Here is a 14,410-nt window from a genome sequence, read left to right on the forward strand (position 1 = left end):
TATGTTGCACGAAATTTAAACTTATTTAAAATATATTTAAGATTGATCTTGCTTTAAAGATCTCGCTGTGAGGTATTCAATAGATATCAATGAATTAATATCGCAGAATGCAATAAAATGGTAGAGTAAAACGTAGTGGATGGGTAGAAGGGATGACTTCAGCATCGCTGAGCCCACACGAGGTAATGTTGACACACAATTCCAAAAAGTGACACGTTAGGTGGGTACCAAGCCGCTATCAACAAAAAGGTGCAACCAAAGATGGGTATTGTACGGAGCAGTGCCAAGAAAAAGCTGGTGAGTAGTTTGTCTCGTGCACGAAAGAATTTCCAGTTTCCACTATATAACGTCCACATATCTCTGAGTCGTGAGATTCCATGCCCAAACTGCTCCTCTCAAGGCAGTTACAATTCGCGTACGGCAACGCAACTATTTCCACCCCGCCAGTGCCAGTGCCACCTCCAATAGGTTCTCAAAAAAACATTCTGTCCACCCACCTTCCATAGGTTCGAGATGAAGCAGACCGTGGTCCTGTACTGGCGTTGGTCACGTTCGCCCCATGACAGCGCTCGCCAACGTCTTTCTCAAGCACGGCTACGACGTCACCATGGTGCTCGTCGAGGAGCCCCTTAAGTTGTCAGACTCCGGCACCACCGTCATAGAGCACATCACTGCCTCTAACCCGTCCATCTCCTTCCATGTCCTCCCGTCCATCCATGCTCAAGACTTTGCCGCCTCAGGCAAGCACCCTTTCTTACTCATGCTCGAGCTCTTGCACTATTACAACGAGCAGTTCGAAGCATTCCTCTGCGCCATCGATCGGAAAAGCTTGCACTCTATTGTCCTCGACATGTTCTGCATTGACGCCACCGACGTTTGCATGAATCTCGGCGTCCCTGTCTACACGTTCTTCGCAGGGAGCGCCTCGTGCCTGTCAGCCCTAACCCAGCTCCCGACACTGATTGCCGGCAGGCAAACAGGCTTGAAGGAACTCGGGGACATGCCGCTCGATTTCGTTGGCGTTTCGCCGATGCTAGCGTCTCATCTCATCAAGGAACTGCTGGAGCACCCCGAAGATGAGATGTGCAAGGCCATGATGAACATCTGGAAGCGCAATACGGAGACCATGGGCGTTCTCCTGAACACGTTCGAGTCGTTGGAGAGTCGGGCGGTGCAGTCTCTGAGGGGCCCGCTCTGCGTTCCCGAAAGGATCCTGCCTCCGATCTACTGCGTCGGTCCATTGGTCGGCAAGGGCGCCAAGGATGTGGAAAAAGTAGAGAGGAACGAATGCCTCGAGTGGCTCGACATGCAGCCCGACCGAGCAGCAAAAGGAGATAGCCATTGGCTTTGAGAGGTCCGGGCAGCGGTTCCTATGGTCCCTGCGCATGCCTGCGGGAAGTGACAGCCCAGAAAAATACTTGGAAGGGTGCCCCGAGCCAGAACTTGACGCGCTCCTGCCTCAAGGGTTCTTAGAGCGGACCAATGGCAGGGGTCTTGTCATCAAGTCATGGGCACCGCAGATGGACGTGCTCGGCCACAGGGCAACCGGCGCGTTCGTGACACATTGCAGATGGAACTCGGTACTGGAGGCCATTGTGGCTGGGGTGCCGATGTTGTGTCTGCCGCTGGAAGGAGAGCAAAGGATGAACAAGGTGTCTATGATAGAGGGCATGGGCGTTGCTGTGGAGCTGGAGGGATACATGACAGGTTTTGTGAAAGCAGGCGAGGTGGAGGCCAAGGTGCGGCTCGTGATTGAGGGTGAGGAAGGGAGGCATCTCAGGGCCCGGGTAGCTGCTCTCAGGGAAGAGGCCAAGGCGGCCCTGGAGGAAGGTGGCCCATCGCGGGTGGCGTTTGTCCAGTTTCTGTTGGATGTCGAAAATCTTGGAAAGCAACTCGGCGATTGACACACTAGTATGTACATTTATGTTGCCAGCATGTTGCTAGTCCAAGCCACCCCTGTTTACATTTTTTGTTGTGTGGATAATAACTTAAGTCACTACTACCTCCGTCCTCTCAAGAATATGACCCATATGGATATAATTCAATTCATAACTAGGCACATTATTCATAGATTTGGAATTCCATACATTTTAATTATGGATAGTCCATCCTTTATTGCCAGAAAAAGGAAACATCAAAAAAAATTGTGGAGGTAACTTCCAGCAACGGATCCGGCTTGCCTGCTCCCTCTCCATGCTCCCATCCGTGCTCCCACTTCATCCTACGGCTGTTCTTTCCCTTTTTCTTTTTTAATATAATCATCTCCCCCCTGATTTTCAGGGGGTGGGGCCGGGCCTTATTTTCTTCCAATCAAATCAAGTCACGTATGCGGGAGCACGGATGGGAGCATGGGAAGGAAGCCGAGCAACGTGAGCGAAGTCTGTGTTATTTATGTGAGGTGGATGGAACTGGAACCTCCAATGTATGGAAAATCCCACACGTATTCTTTTTGCGGGGGAATTTCAATAGCTTTATTCAAATAAAGGCATTTTCCCAACAGTCAGCCAAGAGTCTGCTGGTCAGGAAGCTAGAAGTTTTGTCCAACCAGCTTTCGGTGCTAGAATGCTTGGCACAGATATGCGCCAGGCTATTAATTGATCTTAATACATGTTCAATAACAAAATAATCGAAACTACTAGCAGGCTCTCCAATTTCTATAAAAATTGGTGCCACGACTGAACAAGAGTCATGGCGAGTGGTCCACAGGTTCACCAACTCGAGGTAATCCGTCTACGGAATGACATTTGTAAATCCCCTAAGCTTGGCGAAGATGACCCATCGGCTCCGCAATGAGAGGATCAGTTACTCCTGGGTATAGCTTACTCCACGCCCCTAGAAATGAACTGGATGATCGAGCAACACGCCCAGCCCCTCCTCTCCCATCTTCTCGCTTGATAGCAGTGTGGGTGTTAATCTTGGCATAATCCGGGTCTCGAGGATGCCACCAACCATGGCCGGGCATCACTCGACCATGAGGTCCAGGAATATCCACGAGTGTGATGGCCTCCCTAATAAGACGGATAGAGGTTGCCGGGTCGAAGCCTTCCCCCTCCTGCGTCAATCTATTTCTTGGGTGCCAAATTGACGACATGATAAAGACACGATGAACGATTCCTGCCAATGAACCTATCATCACACAGTGTCTCTGGCCCATATTGGTGGATGTTGCCTAGGCATATGGAAGCCGAACTGCTGCTGTGGCTCGTCCCACAAACGTTTTGGATGTGAACACTTTAGCCGTGCGTGCTCCAGATATTCATCCATAGCCATACATATTTTGCAAAGACCAATCTGCCTTGTATGACTAGGATTGAGGGTTCAGTTCAATAAGTTTCGTGAGTGTTTTTTAGGAATGAAACACTTCATAGAGACATACCAAAATGGCCTGAACGCCCTCTATTGTTTTGTAGATTGGTTTTAAGTGTTTATTATACTGTTTTAACAGTAAATGACCTGATTAAGAGCTTTTCTTTGTCGTAGATGACCAATTTTCATAGGTTTACAAATGTTTAACCGGAATATAGTTCTTTTATGGTATAGACAATGTATTGATATATAATTTGTTGATCATAAGTTAAATCATCGAGTTAAGCATCTATCACTTTATGGATTTTGTAGGTAAAAAAGAACTACAATGACAAGCCGGAATTCAGTACTGTTTGTACATTCGGATGAAACAAAGACAAATATGTATTGTTGTCCCAGTTCTGTACAGCTACATGAACAAATGAGCACAAGCAGACAGCTCACGTGTATTGCAAACAAAATTACAAGAAACATAGCATCCAGTGAACATGATTGCATACGAACTCGGCACTCAAATCCATACATGTCACGTAATGTGTAAAGCAGCACCAAACAGCATATGCACAAGCTTCAGCAGCATCACACACGGCCAGCACACACACATTGAGCACACACATATGCAGGCAGCACTAGGCCTCGCTACCGATGCAGTCGAGATAATAGTCGTCGTCCAAGCAGCAGGGTGCAGGAGAGCACAAGGATGCGTGACAGGTCGCTGAGTATCTCAGGGTGGAGCTTGGGGAAGAGGCGGAGCTTGGGCCGGACAGGAGGCGTGGCCGCCGCGCCGCCGTGGAAGGCTCGGCGTGCCTGATGTAGTGCACAAGGCGGCGGCGCCCTGCGTTCCGGGAACGGGGGATTCGGGCTGCGACTTCTCCGATACGCCGACCGGCGATGGGCTGAGTCGCCGGTGGCCGGAGTTGGGGCGGATGGCGGCGGGAAAGGGGGCGCTGAGGAACCCTAACGCAAAACTGTCATTCGTCAATTTGGAGCCAGCTCTTGCCGCGAGAAGCTCGAAATAGCAGGTGCTGCGTGGAGCCGGCCCAAAAAATGAGTGTTTGGTGCGGCTCCAGCTTCTAAGCACGAGAAGCCATAGAAGCTGCTATTTAGAGCCCAAACAAACACACCCTTAATCCCTTCCGATCTAGGGTTTTCGCAATAGTGACGGGAAGCACCGCCACTGCCTCGCCCACTCTCCGCCATCACCGTGCGCCACAGCACCATAATGGCCTCCGGCTCGAGCTCGTCAGCACAAGGAGAAGGTATGACCACCGGAGTCTCTAGCCTACCCCGATCCAGAGGATCTAACAATGGTATCAGGCCATGCTACGCTAAGATTTTCGGTAAAAAAAAATATACACAGAAAGACAGATCCCTCCCTCCCCCCAAGAACCCTAGACATGGCAAAGAAAAATTCCTCAACGGAGAAAGTAGTGCCGCCGTCATGGCCGCGCCGTTCCTCTCGATCCGGATGGGCATCGGCATGCCGAGCCATTTGGAAGAAGAACACGGGCAGTGGGGGCACCACGCCTTCGCCACTGCCAAAAGAACAGACCCCATCGGGGCAAAGGGCAACGCAGCCAAGCCATTCGACGGCGGCGCGCTTCCCGCAAGGGAAAACGCTCTACCGGCGAAGGGGCTGACTACGGCGTTGCTGTAGGTGTTGGGGAACGTAGTAATTTCAAAATTTTCCTACGCACACGCAAGATCATGGTGATGCATAGCAACGAGAGGGGAGAGTGTTGTCTACGTACCCTCGTAGACCGAAGCGGAAGCGTTGACGCAACGTAGACGAAGTAGTCGTACGTCTTCCTGGTCCAACCGATCCAAGCACCGTTACTCCGGCACCTCCGAGTTCTTGACACACGTACAGCTCGATGATGCACCCCCGACTCCGATCCAGCAAAGCTTCGGGGAGGAGTTTCGTCAGCACGACGGCGTGGTGACGATCTTGATGTTTAACCGTCGCAGGGCTTCGCCTAAGCACCGCTACAATATGATCGAGGTGTAATATCGTGGAGGAGGGCACCACACACGGCTAAGGAACGATCACGAAGATCAACTTGTGTGTCCTAGGGTGCCCCCTTGCCCCCGTATATAAAGGAGCCAAGGGGGGGGGGGGGTGCGGCCGGCCCTAGTAGGAAGCGCGCAGGAGGAGTCCTACTCCTACCGGGAGTAGGACTCCCCCCTCCCTTTCCTTGTCCAAGTAGGAGAGGGGGAAGGAAGGGAGAGAGGAGAGGAAGGAAAGGGGGGGCGCCGCCCCTCCCTCCTTGTCCAATTCGGACTAGGGGGAGAGGGGGCGCGCGGCCTGCCCTGGCTGCCTTTCCTCTTCTCCACTTTAGGCCCATGAGGCCCATTAACCCCCCGGGGGGTTCCGGTAACCCCCCGGTTCTCCAGTTTTATCGGAAACTACGCCGGAACACTTCCGGTGTCCGAATATAGCTGTCCAATATATCAATCTTTATGTCTCGAACATTTCGAGACTCCTCGTCATGTCCATGATCATATCCGGCACTCCGAACAACCTTCGGTACATCAAAATACATAAACTCATAATGAAACTGTCATCATAACTTTAAGCGTGCGGACCCTACGGTTCGAGAACAATGTAGACATGACCGAGACACATCTCCGGTCAATAACCAACAGCGGGACCTGGATGCCCATATTGGCTCCTACATATTCTACGAAGATCTTTATCGGTCAGACCGCATAACAACATACGTTGTTCCCTTTGTCATCGGTATGTTACTTGCCCGAGATTCGATCATCGCTATCCAATACCTAGTTCAATCTCATTACCGGCAAGTGTCTTTACTCTTTCTGTAATACATCATCCCGCAACTAACTCATTAGTTGCAATGCTTGCAAGGCTTAAGTGATGTGCATTACCGAGAGGGCCCAGAGATACCTCTCCGACGATCGGAGTGACAAATCCTAATCTCGAAATACGTCAACCCAACATGTACCTTTGCAGACACCTGTAGAGCACCTTTATAATCACCCAGTTACATTGTGACGTTTGGTAGCACACAATGTGTTCCTCCGGCACACGGGAGTTACATAATCTCATAGTCATAGGAACATGTATAAGTCATGAAGAAAGCAATAGCAACATACTAAACAATCGGGTGCTAAGCTAATGGAATGGGTCATGTCAATCAGTTCATTCAACTAATGATGTGATCCCGTTAATCAAATGACAACTCTTTGTCCATGGTTAGGAAACATAACCATCTTTGATTAACGAGCTAGTCAAGTAGAGGCATAGTAGTGACACTCTGTTTGTCTATATATTCACACATGTATTATGTTCCCGGTTAATACAATTCTAGCATGAATAATAAACATTTATCATGATATAAGGAAATAAATAATATCTTTATTATTGCCTCTAGGGCATATTTCCTTCAGTAGGGTGGTCCACCGTTGTCGTATTCAGGGGAGCAGAGGAGGGCTAGACCTCGCGTTTCTCTCTGCTACTGGCTCACGGTGGATGGGGAGAAAAAGAAGACGGAAAGAAAGAATCGCGGCGCGGTGGCCGTCACCGGTGACTGCGCGCGGCGCGGTGGCCCGACAACCTGTACAGAGGCTGCCGTCGCAAGCGAAAGGGAGAGGCGAGGGGGATCAGAGGAGGCGCAGCCGTCGCTCTCTCTCTCTCTCTCCATGCCTTCGCCGATGGCCGGACTTAGCCGCGTCGGTGGCCGAGGCTGCCGCCTGCGAGAGAGAGAACGAGGCGAGCGGCGCGCTGGGGGATGAAATGACTAGGGTTCCCCTCGCACCCACCGCATCGATCGTTTTTTATCCGGCGAAAAGCAAGGGCTGTTGGAAATATGCCCTAGAGCCAATAATAAAATGGTTATTATTGTATTTCCTTGTTCATGATAATTGTCTATTGTTCATGCTATAATTGTATTAACTGGAAACCGTAATACATGTGTGAATACATAGACCACAACATGTCCCTAGTGAGCCTCTAGTTGACTAGCTCATTGATCAATAGATGGTTATGGTTTCCTGACCATGGACATTGAATGTCATTGATAACGGGATCACATCATTAGCAGAATGATCTTGTGTTATGCTTAGGATTGGGTCTTGTCCATCACATCGTGTAGTTCGTTTGCTAGAGCTTTTCTAATGTCAAGTATCATTTCCTTACACCATGAGATTGTGCAACTCCCGGATACCGTAGGAGTGCTTTGGGTGTATCAAATGTCACAACGTAACTAGGTGACTATAAAGGTGCACTACATGTATCTCCAAAAGTGTTTGTTGGGTTGGCACGAATCGAGAATGGGATTTGTCACTCCGTATGACGGAGAGGTATCTCTGGGCCCACTCGGTAATGCATCATCATAATGAGCTCAATGTGACTAAGCAGTTAGTCACGGGATCATGCATTACGGAACGAGTAAAGTGACTTGCCGGTAACGAGATTGAACGAGGTATTGGGATACCGACGATCGAATCTCGATCAAGTAACATACCGATTGACAAAGGGAATTGAATACGGGATTGATCGAATCCCCGACATCGTGGTTCATCCGATGAGATCATCGTGGAACATGTGGGAGCCAATATGGGTATCCAGATCCCGCTATTGGTTATTGGCCGAAGAGGTGTCTCGGTCATGTCTGCATGGTTCCCGAACCTGTAGGGTCTACACACTTAAGGTTCGGTGACGCTAGAGTTGTTATGGGAAATAGTATGTGGTTACCGAGGGTAGTTCAGAGTCCCGGATGAGATCCCGGACGTAACGAGGAGTTCCGGAATGGTCCGGCGGTGAAGATTGGTATATTGCACGAAGGGTATTGGAGTCCGGAAGTGTTCTGGGGGTACCAGGCTATGGCCAGCATGACCGAAAAGTGTTTCGGGAGCCCCGACAAGTGTTGGATGGCCTCATGGGCCAAAGGGGAAGGGGCAAACCTTAGTGGGGTGGTGCGCCCCCCACACCCTTTCCCACGTTACTTGGGGAGGTGGGTCGCCTCCACCTGGCTTGGGAGGCAATCCTCCACCTGCTTGGCTTGGGGGGCAAGTCTCCCTAGGATTTTCCCTAGGGAGATCCAATCTGCTTGGCCGCCGCCGCCTAGGGGAAACCCTAGGGCGCCTCCCCCTCTCCCCTTTCCCCTATATATAGTGGAGGGGTGGGAGGGCAGCTGCACCCCTTCCCTGGCGCAGCCCCTCCCTCCTCCAACTCCTCCTCCTCCTCCTCCGTAGTGCTTAGCGAAGCTCTGCCGGAGAACCACGAGCTCCGTCGCCACCATGCCGTCGTGCTGCTGGAGTTCTCCCTCAACTTCTCCTCTCCCCTTGCTGGATCAAGAAGGAGGAGACGTCCCCGGGATGTACGTGTGTTGAACGCGGAGGCGCCGTCCGTTCGGCGCTAGATCGGATCTTCCGCGATTTGAATCGCCGTGAGTACGACTCCATCAACTGCGTTCTTGTAATGCTTCTGCTTAGCGATCTTCAAGGGTATGAATATGCACTCCCTCTCTCTCGTTGCTAGCATCTCCTAGATTGATCTTGGTGACACGTAGGAAAAGTTTGAATTATTGCTACGTTCCCCAACAGTGGCATCATGTGAAGGAAATATGCCCTAGAGACAATAATAATGTTATTATTTTATTTCCTTATATCATGATAAATGTTTATTATTCATGCTCAAATTGTATTATCCAGAAACATAATACTTGTGTGAATACATAGACAAACTAAACGTCACTAGTATGTCTCTACTTGACTAGCTCATTAATCAAAGATGGTTATGTTTCCTAACCATAGACATGTGTTGTCATTTGATTAACGGGATCACATTATTAGGAGAATGATGTGATTGACATGACCCATTCCATTAGCTTAGCACCCGATGGTTTAGTATGTTGCTATTGCTTTCTTCATGACTTATACATGTTCTTATGACTATGAGATTATGCAACTCCCGTTTGCCAGAGGAACACTTTGTGTGCTACCAAACGTCACAACATAAGTGGGTGATTATAAAGGAGCTCTACAGGTGTCTCCAAAGGTAAATGTTGGGTTGTCGTATTTCGAGATTAGAATTTGTCACTCCGATTGTCGGAAAGGTATCTCTGGGCCCTCTCGGTAATGCACATCACATAAGCCTTGCAAGCATTGCAACTAATGAGTTAGTTGCGAGATGATGTATTACGAAACGAGTAAAGAGACTTGCCAGTAACGAGATTGAACTAGGTATTGAGATACGGACGATCGAATCTCGGGCAAGTAACATACCAATGACAAAGGGAACAACGTGTGTTGTTATGCGGTCTGACCGATAAAGATCTTCGTAGAATATGTAGGAGCCAATATGAGCATCCAGGTTCCGCTATTGGTTATTGACCGGAGATGTGTCTCGGTCATGTCTACATTGTTCTCGAACCCGTAGGGTTCGGAGTCCCGGATGTGATCACGGACATAACGAGGAGTCTCGAAATGGTCGAGACATAAAGATTGATATATTGGACGGCTATATTCGGACACCGGAAGTGTTCCGGGTGATTTCAGAGAAAACCGGAGAGCCGGAGGGTTACCGGAACCCTACCAGGAGAAGTAATGGGCCATATGGGCCTTAGTGGAGAAAGAGAAGGGCAGCCAGGGTGGGCCGCGTGCCTCCTCCCCCCTGGTCCGAATTGGACTAGGAGAGGGGGGGCGGCGCCCCCCTTTCCTTCTCCCTCCCCACTTCCTTCGCCCTCCTAGTAGGAGTCCTCCTTGGCGCGCCATAGTGCCGGCCGGCCTCCTCCCCTTGCTCCTTTATATACGGGGGCAGGGGCACCCCTAGACACACAAGTTGATCCACGTGATCGTATTCTTAGCCGTGTGCGGTGCCCCCTTCCACCATAATCCTCGATAATATTGTAGTGGTGCTTAGGAGAAGCCCTGCAACGGTAGTACATCAAGATCGTCACCACGCCGTCGTGCTGACGGAACTCTTCCCCGACACTTTGCTGGATCGGAGTCCGGGGATCGTCATCGAGCTGAACGTGTGCTAAAACTCGGAGGTGCCGTAGTTTCGGTGCTTGATCGGTTGGGCCGTGAAGACGTACGACTACATCAACCGCGTTGTGCTAACGCTTCCGCTGTCAGTCTACAAGGGTACGTAGATCGCACTCTCCCCTCTCGTTGCTATGCATCACCATGATCTTGCGTGTGCGTAGGAATTTTTTTTGAAATTACTACGTTCCCCAACAGTGGTATCAGAGCCTAGGTTTTATGTGTTGATGTTATATGCACGAGTAGAACACAAGTGAGTTGTGGGCGATATAAGTCATACTGCTTACCAGCATGTCATACTTTGGTTCAGCGGTATTGTTGGACGAAGCGGCCCGGACTGACATTACGCGTACGCTTACGCGAGACCGGTTCTCCCGACGTGCTTTGCACAAAGGTGGCTAGCGGGTGACAGTTTCTCCAACTTTAGTTGAACCGAGTGTGGCTACGCCCGGTCCTTGCGAAGGTTAAAACAACACCAACTTGACAAACTATGGTTGTGGTTTTGATGCGTAGGTAAGATTGGTTCTTGCTTAAGCCCGTAGCAGCCACGTGAAACTTGCAACAACAAAGTAGAGGACGTCTAACTTGTTTTTGCAGGGCATGTTGTGATGTGATATGGTCAAGACATGATGCTAAAATTTTATTGTATGAGATGATCATGTTTTGTAACCAAGTTATCGGCAACTGGCAGGAGCCATATGGTTGTCGCTTTATTGTATGCAATGCAATTGCGATGTAATGCTTTACTTTATCACTAAACGGTAGCGATAGTCGCGGAAGCATAAGATCGGCGAGACGACAACGATGCTACGATGATGATCAAGGTGTCGCGCCGGTGACGATGGTGATCACGACGGTGCTTTGAAGATGGAGATCACAAGCACAATATGATGATGGCCATATCATATCACTTATATTGATTGCATGTGATGTTTATCTTTTATGCATCTTATCTTGCTTTGATTGACGGTAGCATTTTAAGATGATCTCTCACTAATTATCAAGAAGTGTTCTCCCTGAGTATGCACCGTTGCGAAAGTTCTTCGTGCTGAGACACCACGTGATGATCGGGTGTGATAGGCTCTACGTTCAAATACAACGGGTGCAAAACAGTTGCACACACGGAATACTCATGTTATACTTGACGAGCCAAGCATATACAGATATGGCCTCGGAACACGGAGACCGAAAGTTCGAGCGTGAAACATATAGTAGATATGATCAACATAGTGATGTTCACCAATGAAACTACTCCATCTCAAGTGATGATCGGACATGGTTTAGTTGATTTGGATCACGTAATCACTTAGAGGATTAGAGGGATGTCTAAATAAGTGGGAGTTCTTTAGTAATATGATTAATTGTACCTAAATTTATCATGAACTTAGTACCTGATAGTATCTTGCTTGTTTATGTTTGATTGTAGATAGATGGCCCGTGCTGTTGTTCCGTTGAATTTTAATGCGTTCCTTGAGAAAGCAAAGTTGAAATATGATGGTAGCAATTACACGGACTTGGTCCGTAACTTGAGGATTATCGTCATTGCTGCACAGAAGAATTACGTCCTGGAAGCACCGCTGGGTGCCAGGCCTGCTGCTGGAGCAACACCAGATGTTATGAACGTTTGGTAGAGCAAAGCTGATGACTACTCGATAGTTCAGTGTGCCATGCTTTACGGCTTAGAATCGGGACTTCAACGACGTTTTGAACGTTATGGAGCATATGAGATGTTCCAGGAGTTGAAGTTAATATTTCAAGCAAATGCCCGGATTGAGAGATATGAAGTCTCCAATAAGTTCTATAGCTGCAAGATGGAGGAGAACAGTTCTGTCAGTGAGCATATACTCAAAATGTCTGGGTATAATAATCACTTGATTCAATTGGGAGTCAATATTCCAGATGATTGCGTCATTGACAGAATTCTCCAATCACTGCCACCAAGCTACAAGAGCTTCGTGATGAACTATAATTTGCAAGGGATGAATAAGACTATTCCCGAGCTCTTCGCAATGCTGAAAGATGCGGTGGTAGAAATCAAGAAGGAGCATCAAGTGTTGATGGTCAACAAGACCACTAGTTTCAAGAAAAAGGGCAAAGGGAAGAAGAAGGGGAACTTCAAAAAGAACAGCAAGCAAGTTGCTACTCAAGAGAAGAAACCCAAACCTAGACCTAAGCTTGAAACTGAGTGCTTCTACTGCAAGCAGACTGGTCACTGGAAGCAGAACTGCCCCAAGTATTTGGCAGATAAGAAGGATGGCAAGGTGAACAAAGGTATATGTGGTATACATGTTATTGATGTGTACCTTACTAATGCTCGCAGTAGCACCTGGGTATTTGATACTGGTTCCGTTGCTAACATTTGCAACTCGAAACAGGGACTATGGATTAAGCGAAGATTAGCTAAGGACGAGGTGACGATGCGCGTGGGAAATGGTTCCAAAGTCGATGTGATCGCGGTCGGCACGCTACCTCTACATCTACCTTCGGGATTAGTATTAGACCTAAATAATTGTTATTTGGCGCCAGCGTTAAGCATGAACATTATATCTGGATCTTGTTTGATGCGAGACGGTTATTTAAACTTATAAAGGACGCTAGGATAGCAGCCCCTCTCAGGCCATCCACGCGGCCAGCAACTACAAATCGCGTCCAATTTCACTTCGTTCCCTGCCTAGCCTCTGTCGCTAACGGGCGGGCCCTGGGGTTGTGCGTCCGTAGATGGAAGCCTATAGAGAGTATCTCCTTTCATTCCCCATTCATTTAAATCATAGAATAATGGTTGTTCTATTTATATGAGTAATATCTTTTATGGTCATGCACCCTCAAAGAGTGGTCTATTCTTATTAAATCTCGATAGTAGTGATACACATATTCATAATGTTGAAGCCAAAAGATGCAGAGTTGATAATGATAGTGCAACTTATTTGTGGCACTGCCGTTTGGGTCATATCGGTGTAAAGCGCATGAAGAAACTCCATACTGATGGACTTTTGGAACCACTTGATTATGAATCGCTTGGTACTTGCGAACCGTGCCTTATGGGTAAGATGACAAAAACACCGTTCTCCGGTACTATGGAGAGAGCAACAGATTTGTTGGAAATCATACATACAGATGTATGTGGTCCAATGAATGTTGAGGCTCGTGGCGGATATCGTTATTTTCTCACCTTCACAGATGACTTAAGTAGATATGGGTATATCCACTTAATGAAACATAAGTCTGAAACGTTTGAAAAGTTCAAAGAATTTCAGAGTGAAGTGGAAAATCATCATAACAAGAAAATAAAATTCCTACGATCTGATCGTGGAGGAGAATATTTGAGTTACGAGTTTGGTGTACATTTGAAACAATGCAGAATAGTTTCGCAACTCACGCCACCTGGAACACCACAGCGTAATGGTGTGTCCGAACGTCGTAATCGTACTTTACTTGATATGGTGCGATCTATGATGTCTCTTACTGATTTACTGCTATCATTTTGGGGTTATGCTCTAGAGATGGCCTCATTCACGTTAAATAGGGCACCATCAAAATCCATTGAGATGACGCCTTATGAACTATGGTTTGTCAAGAAACCAAAGTTGTCGTTTCTGAAAGTTTGGGGTTGCGATGCTTATGTGAAAAAGCTTCAACCTGATAAGCTCGAACCCAAATCGGAGAAATGTGTCTTCATAGGATATCCAAAGGAAACTATTGGATACACCTTCTATCACAGATCCGAAGGCAAAACTTTTGTTGCTAAATTCAGAAACTTTCTAGAGAAGGAATTTCTCTCGAAAGAAGTGAGTGGTAGGAAAGTAGAACTTGATGAGGTAACTGTACCTGCTCCCTTATTGGAAAGTAGTACATCACAGAAACCAGTTTCTGTGACACCTACACCAATTAGTGAGGAAGCTAATTATGATGATCATGAAGCTTCAGAACAAGATACTACTGAACCTCGTAGATCAACCAGAGTAAGATCCGCACCAGAGTGGTACGGTAATCCTGTTCTGGAAGTCATGCTACTAGATCATGATGAACCTACGAACTATGGAGAAGCGATGGTGAGCCCAGATTCCGCAAAATGGCTTGAAGCCATGAAATCTGAGAT

The 14,410-nt window shown here is 48.0% G+C and overlaps 1 pseudogene; it reads left to right on the forward strand.

Moving 5' to 3' along the window:
- The first annotated feature begins 507 nt into the window (after positions 1-507).
- On the forward strand, positions 508-2,011 carry LOC125549544 (anthocyanidin 5,3-O-glucosyltransferase-like; annotated as a pseudogene).
- The last annotated feature ends 12,399 nt before the right edge of the window (positions 2,012-14,410 follow it).

This window comes from Triticum urartu, chromosome 3A (genome assembly GCF_056163025.1).
Source record: "Triticum urartu cultivar PI428250 chromosome 3A, HENAU_Tu73, whole genome shotgun sequence".
In the NCBI taxonomy this organism is placed as follows: Eukaryota; Viridiplantae; Streptophyta; class Magnoliopsida; order Poales; family Poaceae; genus Triticum; species Triticum urartu.